The 21955-nt window shown below is 46.2% G+C and overlaps 1 protein-coding gene across 2 annotated transcripts in view; it reads right to left on the minus strand.

Moving 5' to 3' along the window:
• Positions 1-21955, minus strand: part of UFL1 (UFM1 specific ligase 1) — a 1228658-nt gene that overhangs the window by 634259 nt on the left and 572444 nt on the right. The gene's annotated exons all lie outside the window — the stretch shown is intronic.

Below are 21955 nucleotides of genomic sequence, written 5' to 3' on the forward strand. Positions count from 1 at the left end.
CGTCGGCGTACATGGAGATGAGGTGGGTCACCCCGTCTATCTCAATGTCCCCGTCTCAGTATTCCTGTCGGAGGTAAGCAGCGGCGATAATATACAACATGGGGGACAGTGGGCATCCCTGACGGGTGCCCCTATGGAGAGACCATTTGTTGGAATATACCTTGTTCGTGCGCACCCTGGCGATTGGGTTGGTGTAAATCAGTTGGATCCATTTTAAAAAGGCTGGTCCTAGCCCCATTTTAACCATGGTGGCATATAACTATTCCCACCTCACCGAATCGAAGGCCTTGGTGGCGTCTAGTGATGAAACTGCATATTTCTGAGGCCTTCGCTCCGTGCTATATATGACGTGATGTAATCTGCGCAGGTTCTCGGTGATGTAGCGCCCATGCACGTAGCCCGTTTGGTCCTGATGAATCAACAGGGGGATTACTCTGCGCAATCTATTTGCAAGTAGGGCAGTTAGAATCTTGCTATCTACGTTTAACATAGAGAGAGGCATGTATGAACTGCAGTCCGTTCCGTCCTTTCCCGGCTTAAGTAGGGGGATAATTGAGGCTTCTCTCATGGAGTCCAGAAGGGTACCGCGTTCAAATGCTTTGTTAAATACCTGGGCTAACAGTAGGGCCAGGGTTTCCTCATATGACTTATAAATCTCCGCTGGGAGGCCATCCGTGCCCAGAGATTTTCCAGATGGTAATGATCTAATTATTGGAGCAGAAGAAAGACCTAGGCTAATTAGCCTTCGGTGTGGGCCGCACACCCTTACTACCCACTGTGGGTTAAGCAATTTCCTGATGCTTCTGTATCAACTTCAACACGGTTATCCTTGTTTCAAAGTGATTTTATTTTCCAAAACGTGTATTTCTCAAATACCAAATTTTAGATTCGATTTCATCTTTTAGGCTAATGCTGAGACTGTGGCAAACAGTGACCCATCGGGCTAATGCATTTCGGAGTTTTCCTTAATCAGAGCCTGGGTTATTAGTACTAGTTTCATGAATTATTAAATCAATTTATGCATTATGACACCACCATTCATATTTCCAAAATGCATGTGACAAATGTTTCAAAATATGTTTTCAATAGACAGGGCGCCCACAAGTACAAACAAACATTAAACAATGAGTAGAGAAAACAAGAGAGAAAACATTGACTTGATCAATCTCCAATTTCAATTAAAAGCATGTCCTGCTAACTTTTAACATTCGTGCCTAATGTTTAGTTAGCATGCGTGCAAATGCTATTGTGCATCTGGCATATGTTTAAATATGGCTCTGTTCTGGTCGGGTTCACTAAAGTCGTACTATTCATGCAATACTCCCCGTAATTGTGATTAATGACTAATACGGCTGGTGAACTTTCTACCTCTATATAGTGAATGAAGAGCACGACTGTGCATTTTCTTGCTGACATTCACAGGAGTCACTGACCTGTCTGCCGCGATTTCAGTTCACACGGAGAATTCCATGTAGTATGATCGTGATGCACTGTTGGGCGATCAGAAAGTCAAGTTGGAGTATGTCAATCTCATACTGACATTATCTTTTACAATATGCTTCTGCATTAAAGTCATCTTACCTTAGTGTACAAAAAAGCCAGTTCGTGCTCCTGCTACTATTGCCGGCGAAAAACTGTTTGCGGTTCGCAGCGTTGCTATAGTAACGTTTGAGTACCAATATGGCCGCGCGCGTGTTGCCGCGTCTGCCATATTGGTGGAGGCAAAATAAGTTAAGTGGACTGCTTGCTGTGGTCTATGTATTCAAGCCTATATGGTGCTGCAGTTGTGAACTCTTAACTATGTGTTGTTCGCGTTCACACGTTCATAATAGCATATGTATGTGTCTGTTTTTCGATATATTCGTAATTCGATTGAATCATATGTTCTTGTAAACATACGCTGGATTGATTTGTGCTACCCTAATCTTATCTATAAGTTACGGTATGTGTCACGGGGTGCTATAACACTTATGGTTAACAGGTGCTAAGGACTAGCATTTGTATTGTATTAATGAAGTTCCTTTGTACTTTGGGCAAAACAAAAACAGGTCAACAATGTTATTTACAATAAACAAAAGCAAATAGTCAAAGTTATTTACAAAAAGCAATTGAGATCGAACTCTTCATTAAGTCCTCGTGGGGATAGTGCTTCTAAGCAGTCTATCCAGTATGCTTCTTTTTGTTGCCTTCTCTTTTTAATGTCTGTATGTGAACCATGTGATTCAATTGTTTCCAACACTTGGAATTTGATCTGAGAGATATTGTGCTTTTTTTCGTTGTAATGTCTTGCGACTGCAGAGTTCATGTTATTGTTGCGTATACACGACTTGTGTTCGTTTATTCGAATTCTCAGCTTACGTCCTGTTTCTCCTACGTAGTAGAGACCACACGGGCAACGTATACAGTAGATACAGTTCTCTGTGTTACAAGTCGCATAGCATCTGTTATTTTTTCTCCAGTATACGGGTGTGGTACTAATCCATCTTTCATGATGTTGTTGCAATTACTGCAATTGAGGCAGGGAAAAGTCCCTATTTTCTTTGGTTTACTCCTTTTCTTCTTAGTATCTCTAGTGTTTACTAGTAAGTCCCTCAAGTTACTGGATATCTGATACGCGAATGTAGGAGTTTCAGAAAAGAGTCTTGGTTCTTTCATCACTCGTGGGTATTGTCCAGTGTTTGTTGATACACCTTTTAATCTGCATACTTTGTGAGGAAAATTTTAATACATACACTAAAGCTGGAGATTGCTTCTTGTCTTTGTGTGTAAGTGTACTAGCTCTTGTTTTGGTCGACAACTTGTCCTTTGCTCTTTGTAGATCTTCATTGGGATAGTCTCTTTCTTTTAATTTCTTACTTAATTTCTCTAGCTCTTGTTCACATTCTCTCTCGTCACTGATGATCCGTTTCAAACGTAGCATTTGACCATAAGGCAAGTTCTTCAAAGTGTTCTGCGGGTGGAAACTCATACGGTGTAGTAAATTATTTCTGTCCGTTGGTTTTGTGAATAGGAAGGTTGTAATCTGATTGTTATGTACATTGACCTTAATGTCCAGGTAATGTATTCCTGGATTACCGATTTCCGAGGTAAATTGAATCCGTTGGTCAATGCGGTTGATGTAAATCATAAATTCATCAAGTGAATGCCAAATGCCAAACACATCGTCGATGTAACGTACCCATTTTTTCAAATTATTTTGCTATTCCGCATTTTGTAGAATATGGGTGGTTTCAAAATAGTGAATGAATGCATTTGCGTAGGCAGGTGCCATTGTTGAACCCAAAGCTGTGCCGGAGGTTTGAATATAGAATTCCTTTTTGTATTCAAAGTAAGAGTTCATTGAAATGAAGGTAAGAAGTGTCGTGATAAATTATTTTACAGCTCCTATATCTCCTTCTTGTAACAGTAGCCACTCTACTGCTTCTTGCCCTAGATCGTGGGGAATACTTGTGTAAAAATTAGTCACATCGATGGTAAAAAGAATATCCTGCTCATTAAGTCGTGCATCTTCTATTATATTCAGAAAATGAGTGCTGTCTTTTATGTAGGTGGATGTCTTCTGTATTAAAGGTTGAAGGAAGTAGTCAATGTAAGTTCCTAGTGGTTGCAGGATACCACCTGTGGCAGCCACTATTGGTCTTCCTGGAGGCTTAATGAGACTTATGTGTATCTAAGGTAACAAGTAGAAGTATGGTATGTTGGGACTCAGATTAAGTAAGAAGGCTCTGGTTTTCTTAGTTATCATTTCTCTTTCCTCTGCTTTGGCAAGCAGTAATTCTAAATTCTTTATTATTTTCATAGTCGGATCATGATCAATTTTTGAGCAGACATTGTGGTTGTTAAGTTGTCTCTTGCATTCTTCCTCGTAATCCAGTGTGTTTTGTAATACTAACGCTCCCCCTTTGTCGGCCGGTCTCATGGTTATCGTGTCATCGGAATATAAGTTCTGAATTATTGACATTTCCCCTCGGCTGAGGTTTTTGTTCTTAGATGTGACATACTTGATTTTCTTGAGATCTGCTGTGACCATTTTTTCGAAAATGTCTATAGAGGGAACATTGATAGGTGGTACAAATGTACTCTTAGGTTTAAATTCAATTAATTCTGATGGTTCCTGTGGCGAAGCTGTGTTCTCCATTTCTGCAAAGAAAACTGAGTTTCAATTTTCTGGTAAGTTTGTGTAACTCAACCTTAGTGTTAAATAAATTGGTGTTATAGGTAGGTACAAATTTCAACCCTTTTTGTAAAACATCTTCTTCTTGTTTGGTGAGAGTCCTATTTGAAATGTTAACTACTAGGTTGTTCGCGTTTGGAATCTCGTTTGCACTCCTGGTCCTTTTCCTCTTCCCCCTCCTCGTTTGTTTCTTCCTTGTTGATTGTCTAAAAAAGACACTGAACTGGTGCTTGGAGTAGCTCTACTGTCACCTCTTCCTTCCTCTGTTCTTTGTTGTGGTGCTTGTGCGGTCTGCTCGTCTCTGTTTGAATCAGTATCTGAAATACTGTTATCTGAGTTGGGATTAAGATTGCATGGTCTCTGGGGTTGATTCTGGTAATTATCTGCCCATGTATACACTTCGTCTCGTAGATAGTCAAAAGTGTCTCTTCTAAATTTTCTGATTTTTCTAGCTTATAGATCTGCTTCATACCCTTCCAATCGTTTGATGTCTGTAAGTATGTCTGTAAGTATTTCTTGAAGGGTTTCTGTACTTGTGAGTGCTGTGATTTCCTCTGATAGTACTTGTATTTCTTGTTCTAGATTTTGTAAGTTGCTCGAAAGTTCTTTGATGGTCAACAAGATTAGGTCGAGAGAGCACTTATTGAGGATCTGCTCCCATTTTCGCACAAACTCTTTATTTTCTTTACATAGGGTCGGTTTCAACCCAATTCTCAAACCTCTTGGGATCCTTTGTGCTTTATAGTACCTGCCTAGCGTCACTGCATGAAGTTTGCGGTTTATTGACTTCCTGATAATATATTCCAATTGTTTAATTTTTTTTGTTCGGATCTGTGTCTTTAGAGGACCTGTTGGTTTCCTTAATTAGTCCTAGAATAGCGTTTGCCTCGTCTGTTGAAAAGCCTAATGTTGTCGCTCGTATCCGTTAGTTTCTCTATTTCTTCATATGACATAGTCGCGTGCTAACTCTCCAATGTACACGGAAGTGAAAATAATGGAGCTAAAGAAAGGCAAGAGTGCACAGCTTTTTTCTTTTCTTATGTTGTACTGTTTCTCTTTCAATATTGTTTCATTAATTAAGTGTTCTTTAGTGGGGTGCAGCCCACTGTCAAGCGCCACCGTGAACTGGAGCAGAAGAAAGACCTAGGCTAATTAGCCTTCTGTGTGGGCCGTCACTTGATGAATTTATGATTTACATCAACAGCATTGACCAACGGATTCAATTTACCTCGGAAATCGGTAATCCAGGCATACATTACCTGGACATTAAGGTCAATGTACATAATCAGATTCCAACCTCCCTATTCACAAAACCAACTGACAGAAATAATTTACTACACCGTATGAGTATCCACCCGAAGAACACTTTGAAGAACTTGCCTTATGGTCAAATGCTACGTTTGAAACGGATCATCAGTGACGAGAGAGAATGTGAACAAGAGCTAGAGAAATTAAGTAAGAAATTAAAAGAAAGAGGCTATCCCAATGAAGATCTACAAAGAGCAAAGGACAAGTGGTCGACCAAAACAAGAGCTAGTACACGTACACACAAAGACAAGAAACAATCTCCAGCTTTAGTGTATGTATCAAGATTTTCCTCACAAAGTATGCAGATTAAAAGGTGTATCAACAAACACTGGACAATACTCACGAGTGATGAAAGAACCAAGACTCTTTTCTGAAACTCCTACATTCGCGTATCAAAGATCCAGTAACTTGAGGGACTTACTAGTAAACATTAGAGATACTAAGAAGAAAAGGAGTAAACCAAAGAAAATAGGGACTTTTCCCTGCCTCAATTGCAGTAATTGCAACAACATCATGAAAGGTGGATTAGTACCACACTCGTATACTGGAGAAAAAATAACAGTTAGATGCTATGCGACTTGCAACACAGAGAACTGTATCTACTGTATACATTGCCCGTGTGGTCTCTACTACGTAGGAGAAACAGGACGTAAGCTGAGAATTCGAATAAACAAACACAAGTCGTGTATACGCAACAATAACGAACTCTGCAGTCGCAAGACATTACAACGAAAAAAAGCACAACATCTCTCAGATCAAATTCTAAGTGTTGGAAACAATTGAATCACATGGTTCACATACAGACATTAAAAAGAGAAGGCAACAAAAAGAAGCATACTGGATAGACCGCTTAGAAGCACTATCCCCACGAGGACTTAATGAAGAGTTCGATCTCAATTACTTTTTGTAAATGACTTTGACTATTTGCTTTTGTTTATTGTAAATAACATTGTTTACCTGTTTTTGTTTTGCCCAAAGTACAAAGGAACTTCATTAATACAATATGAATGCTAGTCCTTAGCACCTGTAAACCATAAGTGTTATGTCATACTATAGCACCCCGTGACACATACCGTAACTTATAGATAAGATTAGGGTAGCACGAATCAATCCAGCGTATGTTTACAAGAACACATGATTCAATCGAATTACGAATATAACGAAAAACAGACACATACATATGTTATTATGAAAGCGTGAACGCGAACAACAAATAGTTAAGAGTTCACAACTGCAGCACCAAATAGGCTTGAATACATAGACCACAGCAAGCAGTCCACTTAACTTATTTTGCCTCCACCAATATGGCCGACGCGGCAACACGCGCGCGGCCATATTGGTACTCAGACGTTACTATAGCAACGCTGCGAACCGCGAACAGTTTTTCGCCGGCAATAGCAGCAGGAGCACGAACTGGCTTTTTTGCACACTAAGGTAAGATGACATTAATGCAGAAGCATATGGTAAAAGATAATGTCAGTATGAGATTGATATACTCCAACTTGACTTTCTGATCGCCCAACAGTGCATCACGATCATACTACATGGAATTCTCTGTGTGAACTGAAATCACGGCAGACAGGTCAGTGACTCCTGTGAATGTCAGCAAGAAAATGCACAGTCGTGCTCTTCATTCACTATATAGAGGTAGAAAGTTCACCAGCTGTATTAGTCATTAATCACAATTACGGTGAGTATTGCATGAATAGTACGACTTTAGTGAACGCGACCAGAACAGAGCCATATTTAAACATATGCCAGATGCACTATTGCATTTGCACGCATGCTAACTAAACATTAGGCACGAATGTTAAAAGTTAGCAGGACATGCTTTTAATTGAAATTGGAGATTGATCAAGTCAATGTTTTCTCTCTTGTTTTCTCTACTCATTGTTTAATGTTTGTTTGTACTTGTGGGCGCCCTGTCTATTGAAAACGGATTTTGAAACATTTGTCACATGCATTTTGGAAATATGAATGGTGGTGTCATAATGCATAAATTGATTTAATAATTCATGAAACTAGTACTAATAACCCAGGCTCTGATTAAGGAAAACTCCGAAATGCATTAGCCCGATGGGTCACTGTTTGCCACAGTCTCAGCATTAGCCTAAAAGATGAAATCGAATCTAAAATTTGGTATTTGAGAAATACACGTTTTGGAAAATAAAATCACTTTGAAACACTGATAACCGTGTTGAAGTTGATACAGAAGCATCAGGAAATTGCTTAACCCACAGTGGGTAGTAAGGGTGTGCGGCCCACACCGAAGGCTAATTAGCCTAGGTCTTTCTTCTGCTCCAGTTCACTTTTAGTGCCCCACACGGTGGCGCTTGCCAGTGGGCTGCACCCCACTAAAGAACACTTAATTAATGAAACAATATTGAAAGAGAAACAGTACAACATAAGAAAAGAAAAAAGCTGTGCACTCTCGCCTTTCTTTAGCTCAATGATCTAATTATTACCATTACTTCGTCAGGAGTGATAGGTTCGTCTAGGGCTTCGGCCATCTGTGAATCTAATTTGGGCAGATCAATGATGTCCAGGACATCCTCGATCTCGGTGTCAGTAGGGGGCGGGGTCTTGGAATAGAGGTTACGGTAGAACTCACAGAAGACTGAGTTGATTTCTTTTTGGGTATGTGCAGTGGTGCCGTCTGGTTTGAGTATGTGTCAAATGGGTGTCCTGGGAGACTCCCTCTTATAGAGCCAAGCTAAGAGTTTCCTGGGTTTGTCTCCCAGGACTCGGGTTCTTTCGGTGTGCTTAGCATAACTCAATTTCCCCAGGGATTCCCAGTGTGTTAAACAGGTTTGCCTTAGTTTGGTTATTTTTTGTAGGTGTTCTGGGGTTGAGTCAGCCCTGCCATCCAGTTCTCCTAGTTCTTTCTCAGAGCAGTCTAATGAGATTATGATGGATCTTTGGGCACCCCCTACAGCTGCAATCATCTCTTCCCTCATAACCATCCTGTACGCCTCCCACGCTGTGCTTACATATTTTACGCTATTCAAGTTACTTCGCCAATATTCCTTGGTACTATCCCTTATGTGTTCACGGAAGGCCGTGTCAAGCAGGGCCTCTGCCCTAAGCCTCCACGTGGGCACCGGGGGTCTAGGCGGGGACACCTCCCAGGTGACCAACAGGGGGGAGTGGTCGGACAGCACCCTGGGCAGGTAGTGTGCGTCGCCAAACATGGCTTGCTGCTCCTGACTTGCAAAAATGTAGTCCAGCCTAGTGTGGACGGCATGAGGTGGGAGAAAAAGGAATATTCACGTTGTTCAGGGTGTTGTCCCCTCTTAACAGCTGATGTGTTAGTTTAGATAATATTTTGGCAGGGGGGGATGGGCAAGCATGCTTGTTGTCCGATCTATCCTTTAGGGGGTCAAGGGTGCAGTTGTGGTCGCCCCCCCAAATCATAATGCTGTCTCTATAAGGGCTAAATCGTGTATATAAGGAGTGGAAAAATACTGTTGTGTCATGGTTAGGTGCGTAGGTGCTGATTAGGCATAGCTCTCTACCCTCAAGAATGCCATACACCAGTGCCATCCTACCCTCATCATCCGTTTTGGTGCTTACTAGCCTGAAGGGGATGGTCGGATCAATCCAAATCAAGACCCCTCTGGCATAAGAGGAGTAGGAGGATCCTATTAGGGTCCCCCGCCATGTCTTGGCCAATGCTTCCAGTTTTTTTGCGGTTAGGTGCGTCTCTTGGAGCATGGCAATCCGAGCCTTGCATCTTTTCAGGTATGCATGAATTTGGCGTTGCTTAACGAAGCTATTAATGCCTCTGACGTTCCGCGTCATAACCTTTATCGTATCAGCCATGGGTATCATGCGGTCTGCCCTCACAATTATGATGCTTTATATTCTCTGCACAGAACATTCCAATACAATCATATGAAGGGTTTACAGTATGGGGAATTCTATGTGTGCTCTTCTATAATTAAGAAACTAGATGCCGTTTAGTAAAGATATTACATTTTTTTACCAAAGTATATGCCATAGAAAAAGTACAATGTACTTTTAACACAATGTAAACTTGACTGCAATTTCCAATACAAGGTGAAGTATGTTCCACAGAGCCTTCAGGGGTTCTGAATGGACCCCACGCTTTAAAAAACAAAATCTAGTTGAGTAGTGGGACGAGTGTGAATTGCACACTAAGTGCCTTATTCTGTGTTTGGCAGTGATTCCATGGTAATTCCACCAATTACTTCCACACTTGGTGAGTGGTACCACCACTTGGCCCAGTGGGTTTACCACAGCATTACAAGTGGTGGTATGGTGGTGTTAGTCCCCATTTCAGAAGTACATAGGACTTCATGAGGTTTTTGGCAGAATTACCACAAGCGGTAATTCTGCCGCAGTAATTCTGCCGTTTTTGCCTTTAAAGTGGAGGACTTTCCGCCACTTCACCCAAATCCTGAGTTTGGCATTGAAGTGGAGGTTCTACCCCCAGCATCATGCGGTAAAACAGTGGCAATTCCGTTACCGGCAGAAAAAGTGATGGTAACAGAATTACCACCACTTTTTTTTACCGCTCCGCCAAACTCAGAATGAGGCCCATATAACTCAATTTACCTGTGTTGGTTAGGAAGACGTTCATAGGTTTTTTAATACTTTATTTGTAACATAAGTGATGTTTGTCTCTTTTCTTTGTTCAAATGTCTTAACACCAGCTAACTGCCTTTAGATTTGGATCCCTGTACCATACCAGGAGTTCGCTCTACATTTCCTCTGGCATATTACTCCAGATGAGATCATTGTACTGCGTGTCTGGATTGAGCGAATGTGCATCCATCCATTTATTCACTACTGGCCGCTTGCCAATAGCAGCACAATACCAAGGAACCTAAGCACACCTCTTGCAAACGAGAACACGTCCCCCAGCAGACACAGCAAAGCATCACAGGATATCTCAAACTTAGTAAAACCAGGATATCTCTGAACTATCTCTTCCCAGTATTTGGAGATTTGAGGGCATGACCAAATGAAGAAATACACCTCAGTGCTATTGCATTTAAGGCAAGTGTGTGCAACTGCCGGGTCAAAGCGACTAATCATCTTTGGTGTAATATATGTTTGGCACAAATATTTAAAATGGACAAATCTGTGTTTATTTTTAATTTTATTTATTTATTTATTACATTTGTTACAGGCCCAGATCCTTAGCTATCACAGCGAGGTTACAGACAGTTTGATAATGCATAAGAAAGTAGCCATTATGGCGAAATTACATTGGGGAGAAATGCACAGTAGTGATAATAGTTATATACAAATAAAATACAGTGTAGGCTAAATATTTACAACATAAGGGTATATACAGGAACCTCATTAATTCGGTATGCCGTTAGTATTGTATTTAATGTAAATTGAAAAGAACAAGTTACTTTCTTACCTGGTAACGTTCTTTCGATGGGATGGTCCGACGACGTATTCCATATCTATGACAGGTAATGTCCACAGCTGTGCTGCTTCGGAAAATCTTTGGCATCTGCGTCTTACGTCGATGCGCCGTCCCCGAGGACCTCCTCCGACGGCCGACGTCACCCGATGTGATAAGTAGGACGCACGACGCCCATAGCCTCAGTTATAGTTTTTTCCCAGAACGTGTGCCACCAGTTTTCTGCCAGTCAGACACACAAGGCCTTGCAGAACGCAAGCTGCAATCGCAAAAGAAATTTTGCAGCGGGGAAGGCAGGGAGGGAGCGATATGGAATACGTTGTCGGACTATCCCATCGAAATTTACCAGGTAAGAAAGTAACTAGTTCTTCGAGGGGATTGGGTCCTCTGACTTATTCCATATCTACGACAGACTCCCAAAGCAGACTCCCAAAGCAGTACCAAGCAAGGAGGTGGGAAAGAATTTAGAACACAAATTTAGCATTCCCAATCAAATTGCGGAATAGAAGGCTGCCTTGCCAAAGGCCAGATCCTGCTCTCTGATGGAATCGAGGGAGTAGTGACGTACAAAAGTATGTACTGAAGCCCAGGTGGCTGCATCACAGATGTGACGAATAGGAACTCCCCTCTGCAGGGCAGTAGACGCAGCCACTCCCCTGGTAGAATGGGCCCGCAAGCCAGCCGGAGGATCCTTACCCGCCAAGCGGTAACACTCGGAGATAGCTAAAATAATCCAACGAGACAAAGTCTGTTTCGTCACAGCTTGTCCCAAACGCTTTCCAGCGTAACCAATGAAAAGTTGATCGTCCACTCTGACCCGGGACATGCGCGAAATATAAAAGCTCAACGCTCTCCTAGGATCAAGCCTATGGAGCCTCTCCTCTTCCTTACCAGGATGTGGAGGAGGATAGAACGCCGGAAGAACAACCTTCTGGCTCAAATGAAATTCCGGAACCACCTTCGGAAGAAAAGAAGGACGAACTCTAAGGACAACCCTGTCCTTATGAAACACAGTGAAGGGTGGCTTAACTGAAAGTGCATGTAACTCACTCACTCTGTGAGCGGAAGTAACCGCAACCAAAAACACAGTTTTCAGAGTTAACAGCCTCAAAGGGCAAGAATGTAAAGGCTCAAACGGAGCACCCATAAGAAACTTAAGAACAAGGTTCAAATCCCAACCGGGCACCAGAAAAGGTGATGGAGGGAACACATTAGTGAGCCCTTTCAAAGACTGCGAAATTAAAGGAATCTTAAAATAGGAACACTCTTCAGACGAGCGCTTAAATATGGACAGCGCCGCCAGGTAACCTTTAATGGTCCCCACTTGCAAGCCCCTGTGGGCCAAAGAAAGCAAAAAAGACAGAACCATGGGAATGTCACATTCAAAATGATCCACATTCTTAACTCTGCACCAGTCGCAGAACTTTCTCCAACGGCAACGGTACAGAGACTTTGTTGCCAGCCGCCTGGCCGAGAGCAACACCTCCATCACGTCTTCAGGGAGGTCCCAATCCTTATACCTAAACCTTTCAGAAGCCAAGCGTGAAGGTTGAGGGATCTGACCTCTGGATGGAGAACCTGACCCCCCTCCCGTGATAGCAGATCGTCTCGGTAGGGAAGACGACTTGGAGGGCAGATGGACAAGTCGAGAAGGTCCGGGTACCACATCCTCCGGGCCCACGCCGGAGCAATGAGGATCATCTGTTAACCGATCCTCCGTAACCTCTGCAGTACTTGCGGGATGACGGGGACTGGAGGAAACGCGTACAGCAGTGGGAATGTCCACTCCACCACTAACGCGTCTCCTAAGGCTCCTTTTGGAGGAAATTCCCGCGAGCAAAACCTTTCGCACTTCCGGTTGACACTGGAGGCGAAGAGATCCACTTGAGGGGTCCCCCAAAGGGCGAAGATCTCCAGGAGAATCTCCTGAGCCAGCTCCCACTCGTGAGAGATCGTGCTCTGCCTGCTCAGAGCGTCCGCCGTCTCGTTGTTGTCTCCGGCCAGATGAACAGCCGAGATTGAAACTTCCTGCTGGATGGCCCAGAACTCGAGCTGCGTCGCCTCCCTGCACAGCTGAAGTGACCCTGCCCCCCCTTTTTGTTGAGGTAGTGCATGGCCACCGTGTTGTCCGTTAGAATCAGGACACTCTTTCCTCGCACAGTCGGCAGAAAAGCCTTCAGGGCTAGCCTGACGGCCCTCAGCTCCAACAGATTGATATGGAGTCTGAACTCCGACGGAGACCAACGACCGCTGACTGTCAACTCGTTGGCATGAGCTCCCCATCCCGTGAGGGATGTGTCCGTCACAGTCTTCACCGGGGCCCCCTTCATCAGATTGCCTTCGACGGCCCACCACAGAAGGTCCTGGGCGACCGAGGGCGGCACCTGAACAGGGTCCGACAGCCTGCCGGAGGACTGAGACCACTGGAGCTTGAGTGCCCACTGAAAAGATCTCATCCGCAGACGAGCCTCTGGCACCAGAAGAATGCAGGATGCCATGAGGGCGAGCAGTCTCAAGAACTCGGACGCTGGGAGATCCTGGGCAAATTGAAACTTGGACACCATCGGCTGAATGTGAAGAGCCCTCACCTGGGGAGGAAAACACTGCCCCAGGGATGTGTCGAGTACTGCTCCGATGTACTGGAGCCGCTGCGTTGGTGTCAAATAGGACTTTTTTTAAATTGAGTGAGAAGCCTAGCCTGTGAAGGGAGTGGCAGGTGACGGACAGATGATCCAGGACTTGCTCGGGAGAGCTCCCCCTGATCAACCAATCGTCCAGGTAGGGTTAGACGTGAATCCCCCCTTTCCTGAGATGCGCTGCCACCACCACCATGAGCTTGGTGAAAACCCTCGGGGCGGAGGTCAATCCGAACGGCAGGACCCGAAACTGAAAGTGCGAGTCGCCAACTGCGAGCCTCAGGTACTTCTTGTGCCTGGGATGAATCGGCACATGGAAGTAAGCATCCTTGAGGTCGAAAGACACCAACCAGTCCTGAAGTTGAAGGGCCTGGAGGACTTGAGAAAGAGTAACCATCTTGAACTTGTCCTTCCTGAGGAGTTTGTTCAAACCGCGCAAGTCCATTATGGGTCTCAATCCCCCGTCTTTCTTCGAAATCAAAAAATAAGGGGAATACCATCCCTTGTTCCTCTCCGCTACAGGCACCGGTTCTATGGCGCCTTTCTCCAGCAGGGCTTGAATTTCCTGCGCAAGGAGCGGATCCGGACTCTTCAAAGAGGTTCCCAGGTGGATTGTCGTGAGGCCTCTGCCGAAAAGGAAGACAGTAGCCATGGGTTATGATCTCCAGAACCCACACATCCGAAGTAATGGCTTGCCACTCTACAAGATGCTGCGCCAGCCTTCCCCAACCGGGGAACCATGGGACCTGGCCTCATGACTTAGTGGTAGCGGCTGCGGCGTTGCCTGAGGGCAAAGAGGCAACTGCCCGAGCGGCCTTGGCACCTCGAGTATCTTTGTTTCCACCTCTGGCACTCTTACGATGGCCTCTTTGACTGCTAGCTCCCCTCGCTTTACTGAAGGACGAGTAATAGCGAAAGGAACCTCCCCTCCATTGCTGTCCCCTAGGACGAAAAGGCGGAGGTTGGCGAACTGCAGCGCCCAACGACTTCGCTGCAGCTTTGGAGGTCTGCAACCTCTCAAGGCTCTCGTCAGCCTTGCTGCCAAAAAGGTGTTCACCGTCAAAGGGCATGTTGAGGAGCCGGGATTGCACATCAGGAGCGAACCCAGACTTCCGCAACCACGCAAACCTGCGTATAACGGTGCTCGCCGCCATGGACCTGCTGACACAATCTGCCATGTCCAAACCCGACTGAACGGCCTCACACATGGCATCCTTGCCATCATGAACCATAGCAAGGAAGCCATCCCGTTCGTCCCCTTCGGGAATACGTTCAGCCGCTAATGCAACACAGTTCCACAGAGTGTGTGTGAAACGAGACAAGGCACATATGGAGTTGGCCGCCTGAAGCGCCATACCCCCTGAAGAAAACACTTTCTTCGCCCAGCCGTCAAAACGTTTGTCGTCCCTATCCGGAGGGATGGTAGGATACGACGCCTGCTTTGCCGGGGCCGTAGCCGTCTGCACCACCAAACTCTCCGGAGTGGGGTGCCTGGACAAGTAGCAGGGGTCGCTACTGGCTGGACGGTATTTTCGCGACAAAGACTTGCCCACTGCCGGGAGATTCTCCAGAGCAGTCCAAGCCGCCGCCACCCTTCTCTGCAGAGCCATATGAAACGGCAAAACCGAGTCAGTGGGGGGACCAAGATCAAGGATGTCCGTGAGAGGGGGCATGGCTAACTGGCCATGCAATAGGACGTGCTTCGTGATGTGCTCCTGACGATCCGACTTTGCCTTTGCTAAAACTGCCCACTGAAACTGTTGCGAGAGCCTGGAACTTTGGGGATCAGGTGTTGGAAGCTGCACGGGGCTAGAAGGAGAAGTTATTCGTGCTGGTGGATTGCGAGTTAAGCGTACTTTCTTGGGACCGCCGAGTGGATACTTTGTTTCCAAGATGGCGGCAAACAAAGAAGAAGCCGGCGATGAGAAATGTAATTGACTCCCTTGAAGAACTGCGGGACGCGGCTGCGGATGATTGCCTGAAGTGTAAACATTGCTTTTCCCGTGGAGATTTTGGGATTAGTCTATACTCCCGGGCTGGAAGGAGGCGGGGATGGATATTGCCACAAGATTGCTAGAACAGCGCTGTAGACGGTGTCCGCCTGCGCTACCGAACAAAGGCTGGCTCAGCTGCTTACTTTTAGCGGAATGCGGGGGGTGATGCAACCCCATGCCTCGCGTCGTGACGAGGACCGCTTGCAGTGTAAGCAAAACGATAAGCGGCAACAAGCGCACGCAGAGCGCGGACGCATATAGTGTGAGCGGCGCCGGCAAATTTAATATACGCGGCTAGTGTATGGGAAGCTGCGCGAGGCGCATAGTGAGCACGAATCCCCGAACTGTATGGACGGCGAGAACCCTGGAAGATACGGGTGTCGGGTGGTGCTGAAGCCTCAAGACCTGCGGGGATCGGTGGTGTGAGGGCCATTGCAGTTAGACACAGGTGGAACTTGGGGAGCCGGCCTGGGACGATTGAAGAAGGTGCTGGACACTGTGCTGGCTGTGGTGCGGCGGCCGTGCGCTTATGCCTACACCGTGCTCAGAGACGAACGTCAATCAGTAATCCAGCTAAGATAGCTGCATGGTGCGGTGCAATATCACTGTCATCGGAGATGGATGCACCATATTCACTTTTACAAGAGGCCAAGTTGGCCTAGGATGCTAGGAGAGTGCAGTGTTTATGTACTCCTCTATGGGGCGTCAGGCGACTCTGGGAAGAGATAAAACAACAGTATGGAAAAGTACCTGAAATAGTCCTGAGAGGGCGCCAGGCCTGGCTTGCACCAGAGGGGCCTGCGTGACTTGATTGCAGGAGGAAGTGACATTGGTCACTTGGGGCGTCTAGGCCTGTGATTGCTAAGTATTACGTGGGAGGCCACAACCCATTGGAAGGACAATTCTAAACCCCATATTGGATGTAAGTTGGACAATTGAGACCCAGACGGCCGAAGGACCGCATACATTGTAACGCTTACATCGTGCCGGAGCCGCACAGAAGTGAAGGGTAGCACTATGTCGGCGAAAGGACAGAGTTAAAACCAAGCAACCAACGCTGGAGGTATTTACGAAAACGCAGAGGACCCCCTCGACGTCTGCGCAGAGCATGGCTGGGACTCCTGTGGAAGATGCCCCAGAGGGAGATGAGCACCAGATCCTAGAAGCCATAACGGGACTGAGCGCTAAATGGGACTTGGCAATGGCAGACTTACGCACAGCACTTGAAAATAAGATTGATGCAGTGGGAACAGAACTCACCTTGCTGCGTCAGGATGTTAGAGCATTGGCAGAGAGAACTAGTGGCCTGGAGAGCGAGGTAAAGATCAACACGGATGTTAGCACAAACAACGTGAAAGAAGTTCATGTCCTGAAGCAGCAGGTTGCCAACCTAGAAAATCGAGTGGAAGAGGCGGATGGAAGGGCGAGGAGGAACAACATACGTGTGGTCGGCCTGCCGGAGGGGGAAGAGGGCCAGGACCCGACGAACTATGTGGAAAACATGATCCTACAAGGGATTGGAGCAGGGAATATTTTGCAGGCATTCACGGTGGAACGGGCGCATCGCGCCCTAATGAGGAAACCTCAGCCGGGGGCCCCGCCAAGACTGATCATCGCAAGGATCTTGAACTATAGGGACAGAGAAAAGATCCTAGAATATTTTTGCAAGGGCGGAACGATAGAGAGAGCATCCACCAACATTACAGCATACCCGGATTATACGATGCTGGTGAAGAGGCAGAGGTACAGCTACGTCGCCGTCAAAAGACGGCTGCGAGCAGCAGGAGTCAAATACATGCTGCTGTACCCGGCGAGAATGAAAGGGCTACACAAGAATAAAGCGTTTTTTTTACACCCGGGAGGACGTGGCGACGTGGCTGGACCTGCAGGGTTGCCCCGAGCAAGAAGCGGATCGTGGACGACAGGAGCAGGACGAATGAAGATCTTGTAACAAGGCACTATGGGGGTAAGTGGGAGGGGGACACTGATTATAAAGGGAAACTGACACCAACTGGACATTGAGCAACGTTTGAGCCCTGTGCTCTACAAGGACTAGAATATAGTGGGTAAAATGCAAATGGTAACTGTATAGCATTTATAATATTTTTGAGAAAGGAGCAACAGAACGTGGACGACCTACCCCGATATAATAGTAGTTTAGCGGCCATTAGGGTGGCTTCACCCTACTGAGCCCTGAGTAGTAGTCTAGGCAGGGCTAGATGTGGGGGTGCCTGAGATCCAGGAATGGAGCTGGGCAACAGTTGGGGAGGGTGTTGTTGGGGAAGGGATGGGTGGGGGGAGTTTGAGGGGGCGGGGAGTTAAGTGTGTATATGGTTTTGGGGAGTTTAAGTTTTTTTATGAGCCTACATGGAGTAGTTAGAGAGTTGCACATGTGTTACATGAATGGGTGGGATTGGCAGAAGATAAGGGGAGGGAATACCAACTACCGATGGGAGAGCTCAAAGTAATAACATGGAATGTCAGGGGCCTTAACAGTTATCTGAAAAGAAATAAGGTTATGCTTTATCTGAGACGGCAATAAATAGATATTGCTTTGCTACAGGAGATGCACTTGACACGGGAGAAGCTGGAACTGGTTGGAAGGAAGTGGAGAGGGACTGTGGTGGGCTCGCCATACTCTGCATATGCTCGAGGGGTGTTAATCTGGGTGGCGCCGCATGTACCGTTTCAATTGTTACAGGAAGTGGTTGAGACAGATGGTAGGATGGTCATATTGAGAGGGTTAGTGGAAAACAGAGCGGTATGTATGGTAAACACATATGCCCCCAACCAAAATACGGCGGCATACTTTAGAGCTCTGTGCACCAACCTTAGTAGGTGTGTAGGGAGCGCCGTGATTTGGGGCGGAGACTTTAATTGTGTGTTAAACCCTGTGGTGGACAGATCTGATAGCGGGATGAGAAGGCCCAGCCCGGCGGCAAAAGCGTTGCAGGTACTACTAGCGGATTTTGGCCTGATTGATGTGTGGAGAATGACACATCCTAATGAGAAGCAATACTCGCACTACTCAGCCCCGCATCAACTGCATACAAGGCTTGATTATGTCTTTGCTACAGCAGACATAATGTCGGAGATTACTCAAATTGAATATAAGGCAAGGGTCCTCTCGGACCACTCGCCACTGATCCTTGGATGGCAGTATTGCCCCCCGAGGGTGAGGATCCCTACATGGCGCCTCCGAGCAGAGGCGCTTAAAGATCCGGTCTTTAGAGAGGATATAAGGGAAGAGATCACTCATTTCTTTGAAGAGAATACTGGGAGTGTTGATTCTGCGGGTACGTTATGGGAAGCCTTTAAGGTTGTGATGCGAGGGGTGGCCATTGCTAAATCAAAGGGGTTGCAGGGTGGGGTCTTGGCTGACTTACAGAAGACGGAAGGTGAGCTAGAAACAGCATTAAAAAGTGGTGATGTTGACACAGAGCTGATACTCAAACTGCAGCAGCAATGTGTAGGGCACTGGGAAAGGCTTTGTAACCTCAACTATAGGAAGTATGTTGAGAGACAGCATGCGGGTGGGGAAAAGACTGGCCACCTATTGGCTTGGCTATATAAAAATGAGACCCCTAGGCCCCCAATCAGGATCATAACTAGAGAGGATGGGGATGTCGTGGCCACACAAGAGGGGGTTAATAAGGAGTTTGTGGATTACTACAAAGTGTTGTACGGGGATGAAGGGGGGGGATGACCAGCAAAAAACAATTGAAACGTTAGAGGACACAGGACTGCCCAAGATCAGTGAAGAGGAGAGGGAAGAGTTGGATGAGCCAATTACCTTGGAAGAACTGGAGGCGGTTGTGAAGCAGTTGCCCACCAGTAAGACCCCGGGAGCGGATGGGTTCCCTAGCGAATGAAGCGTTTGAGATGGGGCGGTTGCCGGAGTCACTTAGAGAGGCGATCATAGTCCCGCTTCCTAAGCCCAACAAACCAGGGCATAGATGTGGTTCCTATAGACCTTTGTCGATGCTGAATCAGGACAGCAAGATTCTGACGGCTGTCCTGGCAAACCGAATGCAGAGGGTAATTGGTAGATTAATACATCCTGACCAAACGGGTTACGTCCCAAACAGGAACATAACTCATAATCATAGGCGTCTTCACCGGGTGGTCCAATGGGGTGGCAGCAATGAGGGAGAAATGGCGATTGTGTCCTTAGACGCAGTGAAAGGTCATGGTTATTGGCAGCCTTGAGAGGGTACGGAATGGGGCCAGGTTACATTAGGTGGGCGAAGATGCTGTATAGTGAGCCGCTTGCCAGGGTCCGAACAGGATCGGGGATATCCGAGAGATGGCAATTTAGTAGGGGCACCAGACAAGGGTGCCCCTGGTCCCCGATGCTATACATCTTGGCCCTGGAACCCCTAGCAATATACCTCAGGGAACAGTATGACATAACAGGTATCGAGGTAGGGGGGAGCGACATTTGATATCCTTGTATGTTGACGATTTGCTATTGTACTTGCAATACCCAGAATAAATCCTCCAGTACATACTTGAAGCGATGGAGAGGTATGCGGAGCTGTCGGGTATAGCAGTGAACCCTCAAAAGTCTAGCATATTCCCATTAGGTAGCTATAAGGGAACCCCTGTAAATAGGTTACCGGTACTACAAATACCATGGGCAATTAGCTCCTTTCGTTATCTTGGCATAGACGTGTATCACACGGCAGAAGAAGAACAGACATAATACAGAAGTGGCCATTGAGAAAATCAGGAACAGCATGAAGTTTTGGGTAAAGTTGCCCTTGGCAATGATGGGACGAGGGGCTATGCTTAAGATGGTGGTCCTACCTAGGCTCCTGCATTTTAGTAATATTCCATATCTGATACCCAAGACGTTTTTTACTAAGTTGAATAGTATGTGTAGGGACTTCCTGTGGCATGGTACTCAGAATAGAGTGGCGTTGTGGAAATTGCAGAACTTTTATGAAAACGGAGGTATCAGACTGCCTAATTTTGAGGTTTACTATCTGGCAGGTCAGCTACAGTATGTTGTTAAGTGGCTCTCTGATGAAGTGACCCCTGAGCACAGGTTGCTTGGGCATGACTGCACTCCATTTTATTTGCGGGAAATGATCTGGTTACCTGATACCGAAATGAAGGAGCGCCCTGAGCTGATGATGCTTGGGTGGAAAATCTGGCGTCGGGCATGCCGGTTGATGGAGATTTCATGTCCATGCCTCCCGCAGATACCGTTGGTTGCTTTGACGGGAGGGGATACGCAGCTGAGGGTGATTATCAGAACCTACTGGGAATCGGTGGGGCTGGTGACACTACGGGATGTTTGGCAGGAGGGGACCATTAAGGATTTTGAGGAACTTAATGAAGAGGCCGGGCTACACACGGGCCAATATGTTACGTATAGTAGATTGGTGCGGATGATTCGGAAAACTTGGTCAGAAACGGTTTTGGCAGAGGAGCCAGATGCAATTGTGGGAGCGATATAGGATATATCTGAAGGGGGGCATGAGATCTCGACACTATATGAGATGGGGATGGCTAAAGTGCATTGACACAGCTGAGACTGGACTGGGAGGTTGAAATGGGGGCTCCGATGGAGGATGGGGTGTGGGAGCGTGCCCTGGGCTATCACAAAAAGGTGTCGAGAAACGCCAGGTTTAAACAAAGACAGCTGTATATAACGCATAGGGCATACTTGACCCTCTTGAGGATATCTAAGTTTTGTAATGCTGGAAGACAAGCGTGTCCTAAATGCAATCTAGAAAATGCCGACATGGCACACATGTTTTGGTCATGCCCTATAATTGAGAGTTTTTGGGGGAAAGTAGCGCAGAAATTGGCAGATAGAGGGGTTACGCTCGCTATAGACACGGCCTGGGCCTGCTTACTTACTGATCCCCAGATCACGGAAACTTAAGCATGTTGAGAAACTAAAAGATTTGGCGTATGTGCTCGCAAAACGAAGGATTGCCATGGGATGGAAGAAATGCCATATGCCGCGGGCAGATGTATGGTGGGCGGAGTTGCAAAAATGGGCGGAGGCTGAAACAGTGGTATGGCAAGAAGCGAGTAGTGGGTTTGGAGAAGAAGAGGCGGGACCCTGTTGGCATGGAAATCATTAATAGCAGAATTGTTTGTAGTAATACCTGACCCAACAGACTCCGAAGGAAATGAGACCCCGCCGCATGTAACCGACACTGGACGAGAATAACAAATAGGCTCATGGGGGGTAGGAGGGATTAAGGGAGCAGGGTTTAGGGTAAAATGATGTATGATGGAACTGTTATGATTAAATTGCTTGTTTGGTTTGTATTGTTTGGTTTGCACAAAATTAATAAAAATGAAAAAAAAAAATGAAAAAAAAAAAAGGATGTCCGTGAGATCATCCTGAACAAACTCCCCTGTGGGAGCTGACCAACCCAAGTACTCGGTGACCCGAGACATAAGGCGCCGATATGAAGAA

Source organism: Ambystoma mexicanum, chromosome 4p (assembly GCF_040938575.1).
Source record: "Ambystoma mexicanum isolate Mex_15411 chromosome 4p, UKY_AmexF1_1, whole genome shotgun sequence".
Taxonomy (NCBI): Eukaryota; Metazoa; Chordata; class Amphibia; order Caudata; family Ambystomatidae; genus Ambystoma; species Ambystoma mexicanum.